The following is an 11,651-nucleotide window of genomic DNA, read 5'->3' as shown; positions in this document are numbered from 1 at the left end:
TATCAGCCTAGCACAGCCAATCCTGGCTCTTGTACTTCTCTCTGAGTAGTCTCCTTCTACTCTGGGGTTTACCTTTACTGAGTTTCTCTTGCCAGCAGAGCTACACAAACCTCCTTAGCTATGAGCAGCAGGTTGATAGAAAAGTCTGTAACTAGGCAAAAGGAGAAACCTTCATATAAACTTGCAGGTGAGATTCAGGACAACCATACAACTTTGCATCAGGTACAGCATGACATGGTTATGATTAGAAACAGAGGTCTCATGCCCATTCAGCAGCACATATTGGGACAATACAGGGAAGATTAGCATGGCCCCTGGCCAAGGACAACATGCAAATTCATGAAGCGTTCCATATTTTTAGATCTTTACTAGTCCTACATCTGATAGAAGGCTAATATCCAATATCTACAAAGCACTCAAGAAGTTAGACTCCAGAGAATCAAATAACCCTATTAAAAATGGGGTATGGAACTAAACAAAAAACACTTAAAGAAATGTTCAGTATCCTCAGTCATTAGGGTAATGAAAATCAAAACAACCCTGACTTCCACCTCACACCAGTCAGAAAGGTTAAGACAAAAATCTCAGGTGACAACAGATGCTGGTGAGGATGTGGAGAAAGAGAAACGCTCCTCCATTGTTGATGGGATTACAAGCTGGCACAACCACTCTGGAAATCAGTCTGGACTTTCCTCAGAAGATTGGACATAATACTACCTGAGGACCCAGCTATACCACTCCTGGGCATATACCCAAAGATGCTCCAACATACAACAAAGACACATGCTCTACTACATTCATAGCAGCCTTATTTATAATAGCCAGATGCTAGAAAGAACCCAGATGTCCCTCAACGGAGGAATGGATATAGAAAACCTTGAGTATTTATACAATGGAGTACTACTCAGCTATTGAAAACAATGATGGAGATAGAGCTCAATGCCCAGACAGGTGGGCACTCCTGAGACCTGCAGGGCAGGAGAGACCACCAGTAATGCCCACCCCTGCACACATCCCTGGCCCAAGAGGAAACTGTATAGGGCCTCTGGGAACAGGAAGATAGGGGCACTTAACACTGCGGTCCAGACACTGCCCAGATCTGAAGGGACCTGGTCAAACAGCTCCCTGCACACAAATCCTGTGGGAGGGAGAGCTAGACCTTCAGAGGGGCAGACATGCCTGGGAAGACAGAAGCGACTACTCTCTGCCCACATTTCTGACTCTAGAGGAAAACGCCTAGCACCATCTGGGCCACATGTACACAGGGTCCTGAGCAAAAGTAGGGCAGGCCCTCTGGTTGCTGCCCTCACAGAGAACTGAAACCCAGCCCTGAGAAGTGACTTCAGGCTCGAGAACAGCAGTAAGACCAACTTATCTGCTCCTAGTGACCTTCCTGTTGGACTCAGTTCACATGCCCACAGGAACACCTGAAGACCAGTAGACAGGAACGACTACACGCCTGAAAGCAGAACACTCTGTTCCCATAACTGGCTGAAAGAGAACAGGAAAACAGGCCTACAGCACTCCTGACACACAGGCCTATAGGACACTCTAACCACTGTCAGAAATAGCAGAACCAGGTAACACCAGAAACAACGTGATGGCGAGTCAAGCACAGAAACAGAAACCCAAGCAACAGAAACCAAGACTACAGGGCATCATCAGAGCCCAATTCTCCCACTAAAGCAAACACTGAATATCAAACACACCAGAAAAGCAAGATCTAGATTTAAAATCACATTTGATCATGATGATGGAGGACTTCAAGAAAGACATAAAGAACTCCCTTAGAGAAATGCAGGCAAACACAAATAAACAAGCAGAAGCCTATAGAGAGGAAATGCAAAAATCCCTGAAAGAATTATAGGAAAACACAATCAAACAGGTGAAGGAATTAAAAATGGAAATAGAAGCAATAAAGAAAGCACAAAGGGAGACAAGCCTGGATATAGAAAACCAAAGGAAGAGACAAGGAGCCGTAGATACAAGCATCACCAACAGAATGCAAGAGATAGAAGAGAGAATCTCAGGAGCAGAAGATTCCATAGAAATCATCAACACAACTGTCAAAGATAATGTGAAATGGAAAAAGCTACTGGCCCAAAACATATAGGAAATCCAGGACACAACAAGAAGATCAAACCTAAGGATAATAGGTATAGAAGAGAGTGAAGACTCCCAGCTCAAAGTAGCAGTAAATATCTTCAACAGAATCATAGAAGAAATCTTCCCTAACCTAAAGAAAGAGATGCCCACGAACATAAAAGAAGGCAACAGAACTCCAAATAGATTGGATCAGAAAAGAAACTCCTCCCATCACATAATAGTCAAAACACCAAATGAACAAAACAAAGAAAGAATATTAAAAACAGTAAGGGGAAAAGGTCAAATAACATATAAAGGCAGATCTATCAAAATTACTCCAGACTTCTCATCAGAGACTATGAAAGCCAGAAGATCCTGGACAGATGTCATACAGACCCTAAGAGAACACAAATGCCAGCCCAGGTTACTGTATCCTGCAAAATTCTCAATTAACATAGATGGAGAAACCAAGATATTCCATGACAAAACCAAATTTACACAGCATATTTCTATAAATCCAGCACTACAAAGGATAATAAATGGTAAAGCCTAACACAAGGAGGCAAGGTACACTCTAGAAAAAGCAAGAAAGTAATTGTTTTGCAACAAAACAAAGAGAAGAAAAGCACACAAACATAATCTCACATCCAAATACGAATATAACAGGAAGCAACAATCACTATTCCTTAATATGTCTCAACATCAATGGACTCAATTCCCCAATAAAAATACACAGATTAGCAAACTGGATACATAATGAGGACCCAGCATTTTGTTGCCTACAGGAAACACACCTCAGAGACAAAGATAGATACTACCTCAGAGGCTGGAAAACAACTTTCCAAGCAAATGATCTAAAGAAGCAAGCTGGAGTAGCCATTCTAATATTGAATAAAATCGATTTTCAACCAAAAGTCATCAAAAAAAAATGAAGGACACTTCATATTCATCAAAGAAAAAATCCACCAAGATGAACTCTCAGTCCTAAATATCTATACTCCAAATACAAGGGCACCTACACTCATAAAAGAAACCTTACTAAAGCTCAAAGAACACATTACACCTCACACAATAATAGTAGGAGATTTCAACACCCGACTCTCATCAATGGACAGATCATGGAAACAGAAATTAAACAGAGACATAGACAGACTAAGAGAAGTCATCAACCAAATGGACTTAACAGATATTTATGGAACATTCTATCCTAAAACAAAAGGATATACTTTCTTCTCACCACCTCATGGTATTTTCTCCAAAACTGACCATGTAGTCGGTCATAAAACAGACCTCAACAGATACAGAAAGATAGAAATAATCCCATGCAGCCTATAAGACCATCACAGGCTAAAGCTGGTCTTCAACAAGAGTAAGGAATGCAGGGATGGTTTAATATACGGAAAACCATCAATGTAATCCATCATATAAACAAACTGAAAGATAAAAACCACATGATCATTTCATTAGATGCTGAGAAAGCATTTGACAAAATTCAACACCCCTTCATGACAAAAATCCTGGAAAGAACAGGAATTCAAGGCCCATACCTAAACATAGTAAAAGCCATATATAGGAAACCAGTAGCTAATATTAAACTAAATGGAGAGAAACTTGAAGCAATCCGACTAAAGTCAGGGACTAGACAAGGCTGCCCAATCTCTCCCTACTTATTCAATATAGTTCTTGAAGTTCTAGCCAGAGCAATCAGACAACAAAAGGAGATCAAAGGGATACAGATTGGAAAGAAGTCAAAATATCACTATTTGCAGATGATATGATCTAATACTTAAGTGATCCCAAAAGTTCCACCAGAGAACTACTAAACCTGATAAACACCTTCAGCAAAGTGGCTGGGTACAAAATTAACTCAAATAAATCTGTAGCCTTCCTCTACAGAAAAGAGAAAGAAGCCAAGAAAGAAATGAGGGAAACGATACACTTCCTAATAGTCCCAAATAATATAAAATACCTCGGTGTGACTTTAGCCAAGCAAGTAAAAGATCTATATGATAAGAACTTCAAGCCTCTGAAGAAAGTAATTGAAGAAGATGTCATATGTCCCAGGCTCATGGATTGGTAGGATTATATAGTAAAAATGGTCATTTTACCAAAAGCGATCTACAGATTCAATGCAATCCCCATCAAAATTCCAACCCAATTCTTCAGAATGTTAGACAGAACAACTTACAAATTCATCTGGAATAACAAAAAACCTAGGATCCCTAAAACTATCTTCAACAATAAAAAGACTTCCGGGGCAATCACTATCCCTGAAGTCAAGCAGTATAACAGAGCAACTGTGATAAAAACTGTATGGTATTGGTACAGAGACAGGCAGATAGATCAGTGGAATAGAATTGAAGACCCAGAAATGAACCCACACACCTATGGTCACTTGATTTTTTTACAAAGGAGCTAAAACCATCCAATGGAAAAAAGATAGCCTTTTCATTAAATGGTGCTGTTTCAACTGGAGGTCAGCATGTAGGAGAATGCGGATCGATCCATGCTTATCACCCTGTACAAAGCTTAAGTTCAAGTGCATCAAGGACCTCCTCATCAAACCAGATACACTCAAACTAATAGAAGAAAAAGTGGGGAAGCATCTCGAACACCTGGGCACTGGAGAAAATTTCCTGAACAAAACACCAATGGTTTATGCTCTAAGATCAAGAATCGACAAATGGGATCTCATAAAACTGCAAAGCTTCTGTAAGGCAAAGGACACTGTTGTTAGGACTGTGAAAAGATCTTTATGAATCGTACAGTTGATAGAGGGCTTATATCCAAAATATACAAAGATCTCATGAAATTAGTCTGCAGTGAGACAAATAAACTTATTAAAAATGGGATTCAGAGCTAAACAAAGAATTCACAGCTGAGGAATGTTGAATGGCTGAGAAACACCTAAAGAAATGTTGAACATCTTTAGTCATAAAGGAAATGCAAATCAAAACAACCCTGAGATTCTACCTCACTCCAGTCAGAATGGCTAAGGTAAAAAACTATGGCGACAGCAGATGTTGTTCAGGATGTAGAGAAAGAGGAACACTCCTCCATTGTTGGTGAGATTGCAGACTGGTACAACCATTCTGGAAATCAGCCTGGAGGTCTCTCAGAAAATTGGACATCGAACTACCTGAGGACCCAGCTATACCTCTCTTGGGCATATACCCAAAAGACGCCCCAACATATAACAAAGACAGATGCTCCACTATTTCATAGCTGCCTTAATTACAATAGCCAGAAGCTGGAATGAACCCAGATGCCTTTCAACAGAGGAATGGATACAGAAAATGTGGTACATTACACAATGGAGTACCACTCAGCTATCAAAAACAGTGACTTAATGAAATTCATAGGCAAATGCACAGAACTGGAAAATATCATCCTGAGTGAGGTAACCCAATCACAGAAAAACACACATGGTATGCACTCATTGATAAGTGGATATTAGCTCAAATGCTCGAATTACCCTAGATGCACAGAACACATGAAACCCATGCAGGATGACCAAAATGCGAATGCTTCACTCCTTCTTTAAAAGGGGAACAAGAATACCCTTCGGAGCGAATAGGGAGGCAATGTTTAGAACAGAGGTAGAAGGAACACCCATTCAGAGCCTGCCTAACATCTGTCCCATACATATACAGCCACCCAACTAGATAAGATGGATAAAGGAAAGAAGTGCAGGCTGACAGGAACCGGATGTACATCTCTCCTGAGAGACACAGCCAGAATACAGCAAATACATAGGTGAATGCCAGCAGCAAACAACTGAACTGAGAATGGGACCCCCGTTGAAGGAATCAGAGAAAGAACTGGAAGAGCTTGAAGGGGCTTGAGATCACATATGAACAACAATGCCAACCAACCAGAGCTTCCAGGGACTAAGCCACTACCCAAAGGCTATACATGGACTGACCCTGGGCTCCAACCTCATAGGTAGCAATGAATAGCCTAGTAAGAACACCAGTGGAAGGGGAAGCCCTGGGTCTTGACAACACTGAACCCCCAGTAAATCTGATTGATAGGGGGAGGGTGTTAATGGGGGAAGGATGGGGAGGGGAACACCCATATAGAAGGGAAAGGTGAATGGTTATCGTGATGTTGGCCTGGAAACTGGGAAAGGGAATAACAATTGAAATGTAAATAAGAAATACTCAAGTTAATAAAGATGGAGGAAAAAAAATACAACGACTTCATGAAATTCATAGGCAAATGGATCGAAGTAGAAAATATCATCCTGAGTGAGGCAACCCAATCACAAAAGAACACACCTAGTATGCACTCACCGATAAGTGGATATTAGCCCAAAAGCTCGATTACCTAAGATACAATCCACAGACTACATGAAGCTCAAGATGAAGGATAAAGTGCGGGTGCTTTAGTCCTTCTTAGAAGAAGGAACAACAATGCCAATCAACCAGAGCTTCCAGGGACTAAGCCACTACCCAAAGACTATACATGGACTGACCCTGGGCTCCAACTGCATACGTAGCAATAAATAACCTAGTAAAGGCACCAGTGGAAGGGGATGCCCTTGGTCTTTCCAAGACTGAACCCCTAGTGAATGGGATTCCTGTGGGGAGGGCGGTAATGGGAGAGGATTGGGAGGGGAACACCCATATAGAATGGCAGGGTAAGGGTTAGGGGGATGTTGTCATGAAAACCTTGAAAGTGAATAACATATGAAATGTAAAATAAATACTCAATTTAATAAAGATGGAAAAAAAGAAAAAAAAAAAGAAGGAACAAACACATTTACAGGAGGAAATATAGAGACGAAGTTTGGAGCAGAGACTGAAGGAAAGACCATCCTGAGATTGCCCCATTTGGGGATCCAGCCCATATACATACAGCCACCAAACCTGGACAATATTGCTGATGCCAAGATGTGCAAGCTGAGAGGAGCCTGATATAGCTGTGTCCTGAGAGGCTTTGCCAGAGCCTGACAAATACAGAGGCAGATGCTCGCAGTGAACCATTGAAGTGACAATGGGGTCCCCAATGGAGGAGTTAGAGAAAGGATTGAAGGAGGTTAAGGGGTTTGCAACCCCACAAAAACAACAACACCAACCAACCAGAGCTCCCAGGGACTAAACCACCATCCAAAGAATACACATGGACGGGTCTATGACTCCAGCTACATATGTTGCAGAGGATGGCCTTATTGGGCACTCCTTGTTGGAGTAGAAACCCTTGGTCCTTCCAAGGCTTGACCCATCAGTGTAGGGGAATATCAAGGCATGGAGACAAGAAAGGGTGAGTGGGTAGGTGAACAGCCTTATAGAAACAGGGGGAGAGGGCATGGGATACAGGTTTATGGTAGGGAAACCGGGAAAAGGTATAACATTTGAAATGTAAATCAAAAAATATCCAATAAAAAATAGATACAGGACACTGACCACTTCCTATCACATTCTTTTCGAGATACTAGAATTGAGAAATGAACAGGATTTGAGCATCCATCATTACTAAAAAGTTTACCACATAAAGCCACAAAAATTATTTATGGGTAACTCTTATCAGTTCATAAACCAATTTGTGAGCCTCAAATATAGGAACTAATGATGTATTGACTTCCCTGATGGTGATTAAATAATGGAGCAATCATGACAGTTTTACAGGTCTCCATGTGTGTTTCTTGGGCAGGGCTTGAATGCCCATTTCAGGTATTTAAAAATTGGCTTACAGTATGACTGAAACACTCAAAAACAAACTGAGGACACTCGATTTTAAAATATATGGATACAAAGATACCAATTGTAAGGTTTATCTGTTCAGATCAGTAATAATCTATGATCTATCATTCATTTAAAGTCAGAGAGCAATTTTCAGGCAAAGCTCTCCTATTTTCCACCCCAATTCTATTCTAGTAGCTGTGTGAGCGCTTTTGAGAGGTTAGGGAAGACACGAACAAGGAAATGCAGAAGTAGAACAATTTCCCCCTTTTCTGTAAGAAAGCAGTAGCTGAGAGCCAGCCTCCCACTGCTCTATCCACGTCTGTGAACACTGGGATGAAAATGAGTTCTCTACAGATCCTTTTATAGATGGGATCTTTAGAGTTTAACAGTGTTACTCTCCATGCAAAGCAGTCAGAGGTAAGAAATTTCCTTTTCCATTTTAAAGAATATAGATTATTTTTGGAGACCTCCTTCTAAAGAATTTTCGAGTGAAATATCTGAAGTATTTTTTTCAGACATCTGAGACCCCCAATAGGCATTTCCAAGTACTTAACAATCCATTTTCTTTCCAATAAAGGCCCAAGACAGTTACATAATTGTGTTATATCTATAATTACTGATTTAAAATTTCACACAGATTGACAAATATGTTTGGCAAAGAATACCTTTTCAATTAATTTATATCTCAAATGATAAAAAACCAAAAATACATATATAGGCTATAGTGAAATTAAATTCTGCATGAGACAGAGAATACATTAAACAAGAGGACAGACTTTAAGGCTGAAAGACTGTGTGAAGGTAGGCCTCAACACTGACTTTTGACATCTCCAGAATGAGAAATATTCACGCATATTTTACCAGGTTTTTGTATGGAACAGCATCTTCAGGAGGTCCTGTGGACAAAACCATATCTTATACAATGTTCGTTCCATTCTCTAACATCTCAATGTGTACTAAATGAAACCAAGCATTCTTTACTTCTTTAACTAATTTTTGTCTCTTCTCAGGTTCTAGGACGTCCTGACTTGTTTTCTTGCTGTCTCACGAGTTACTTCCACTAGAGAAAGAAGCCTTGAAAGAGTGCAAACTGCCACACCGGTTCAGGAGAACACTGTGTGTTAGGCAGCCTGTAAGCTGGTAGGATGCCAACAACTCTCATCAAACCAGACCGCTCTCTGAGAACGCAGAATCATGTGTTGTGACTCTCTTTCACACATGGAGGTGACCAGCAGATATCGTAACCTTGACAGGAGCGTAAAAGGATGTTGGATGATATTTGTAAGTTTCATTCATCTTGGGAAATTCTCCATTCAATTGCACGGACAAACTCTCTAGGGTGTCATTGCCAATGCCCCGCCTACAACTATACTTCTGTCACTTTCTTATCAGCTCTAACCACATGCCTGTACCTTGTCCTCCTATCTCCTCACTGAGCCTGCTATAGGCTCATTTTCCACTGGACAGAAAGGTCTTCTTCATGTCAGATCACATACAATGCTGTCACCTGTTGCTTCAGGGCATGAGTCGCCTATAGGCATCTCTTCTTATGATCCCACCCCCGCCAATCTAAAGACCTCATCTCCCTGCCCTCTGTCTTTCCTGACTGTGTATCAGGATCTTAGTGTTTTCTCTGGCACACATGCTGTGCATTTCTGGGAGTTCTCCCAGTGGGTTTGGAAGGTTGTTCTCAGTGTGTTATAGTTACAGTCTTCTCATGTGTGCACTCAGAGGTAGACACGGAGAGAGCAGAAGTGACTTAGTAATCATTTCTATAATGGTCCGTTTAGTTTTTTCTTTTTAAAGACATTGCATGTTGAGGGGAGTTGTTACTTTGTGTAAATATTTGGTAATTCTGACCTTATTTGGAAAAGGGAAGATGTATCAGCTAAAGGTTGGATTTCTACATTTGCAGTGACCATTCATATGCTTGTATAATCTTAGGCCAACAGTAAAGTGTAGGGATCTGAGACATGGCTAGTTCAGTCATTTCATGTTAAACTGAGTCTACTATCTACCCTTGGCTTCTAGAAACTTCATAAACTAGTTATACATATGACTATGACATTGTTTTATTCACTGTAGGCATATATCATCTTTTGTATTTTAGTTATACTTCGTTCTCTCTTAGTTTCTTCTGGTTATCTCTGTAAGACTTCACAAGGCCACTTTAGCTTTGGTTTTCTCTTGCTAGTATTAATATGTGTCCAGCAGCACAGGGATTATATAATAACTTATCTAAGATCAGATTTCACAACATTTCATTGTGGACTATGGTTTCTTATAATGACACACACTAGAGTGAGTTGTTAATGAATTATATTTTTTGAGTAAAATTTTTATTTCATCAAAAATACAGTATATATATATGTATGTGTGCTTATATGTACATATTTATGTGGGGTGAAAGCACAGGTTATGTACATGTGGAGGCCAGAGGAGGATACCAGATGTCAGGTGTCCTGCTATTATATCTCTTAGATTTATTCCCTTGAGACAGGGTCTCTCACTGAACCTAAGCCAGGCTCACAGAAACATGTCCAACTGATCCTTCTGTTCCTTTCCCACACAGTGCAGGGGTTACTAGCACACATGCAACCATACCTGGGTTTTATGTAGGTGCCATGAATTCAAACCTTATGTCTTTATGCTTATACCACATGAGCTCTTACCTGCTGAACCATCTCATTTATGAATTGTAGTTTGGAATTAGCTTTTTGTTTTTGTTTTTGTTTGCTTGTTTCAGCCTACAATTCTAGGTAGCTGTCCATCACTGAAGGAACTCAAGGCAGAACTCAAACAAGGCAGGAACTTAGGGTCAATAACTAAAATAAAACAATGGAAGGGTTCTTCTTACTGGCTTGAAATTGGCTTTAATTAAAGTTTAGTCTCTCTTATTTGCCAGATTGTACATACTGTCTTCTTCAAAAAAAACTGTAGTGTTCCATTCTTCCCAGATACTCTTCATCTGTGAGCTGAGGGCTGTTAAGAATCCAGACCATTTTCCATTTCTACTCCTGCTAAACCTGTTTTCATATTAGTGCCACAGAAAATTAACAAATGAACATGTAAACGCAGCTCTTATTAATTGGAATTTACATTTTTATGTAAGTTAAATATATTGAATTTTTACCTGTTTTAAAGAGCCATTTTTACTGGAATAGTTAAGTTCAATATATATATATATATATATATCTGTGTGTGTGTATACATATATATGCAGAGAGAGAGACAGAAAGAGAGAGAGAGAGAGAGAGAGAGAAATGTATGGAGATCTTGATGTTGATTTAGCCTTTAAGGACACTGAAGTAAGAAACATACCTTTTTTTGTAATTGTTGTTGAGAAAACTCCAGAAATGTTTTTGTAGTACCTAAACTAGGTGTTAATAAATAGAGTAATAAATTTAAAAAAATAGAGCACATATGCACAATGAAATTTCATTTAGTCATAATGGTGAACAATGTCATATTTGTCAGAAAATAGGCACAACTTGACATTATTAGTAAATTCTTTTAAGTTTGTCTGAAGGCAAATATACTTTCTCTTATGTTTATAATAAATTATATGTGCATATATGTGAGTATACACACACACACACACATACACACACACACACACACACACACACACACACACACACAAACACACTATAGTAGAAAGAAAACTGTCACGGGCAATGGACAAAACTAATAGGAATGGGGATGGGAAGAAACGTGAAGCCGGGAATGTACGGTGGAAACATATTCAGCATACATGATCAGTTAGCCTTTAAGTGTCCTGATGAACCTCTATAGAGTACACAATGAAAATATGCTAATAAGGATGGAAAAATAAAGCTGCTGTTTTCAAGTCCCACATAGATTCACAGAATCTGTGTG

At 39.7% G+C, this 11,651-nt stretch overlaps 1 non-coding gene across 1 annotated transcript; it reads left to right on the top strand.

Annotated features, from left to right (window-relative positions):
• The first annotated feature begins 253 nt into the window (after positions 1-253).
• On the top strand, positions 254-359 carry Rnu6-572 (RNA, U6 small nuclear 572). The gene has a single exon (XR_005501583.1). It is a non-coding gene; the product is annotated as a U6 spliceosomal RNA (small nuclear RNA).
• Positions 360-11,651: the final 11,292 nt, after the last annotated feature.

Source organism: Rattus norvegicus, chromosome 2 (genome assembly GCF_036323735.1).
Source record: "Rattus norvegicus strain BN/NHsdMcwi chromosome 2, GRCr8, whole genome shotgun sequence".
NCBI classification, from domain to species: domain Eukaryota; kingdom Metazoa; phylum Chordata; class Mammalia; order Rodentia; family Muridae; genus Rattus; species Rattus norvegicus.
The sequence above is the reverse complement of the archived record's forward strand: the minus strand, read 5'-3'. Positions and strand labels throughout refer to the sequence as shown.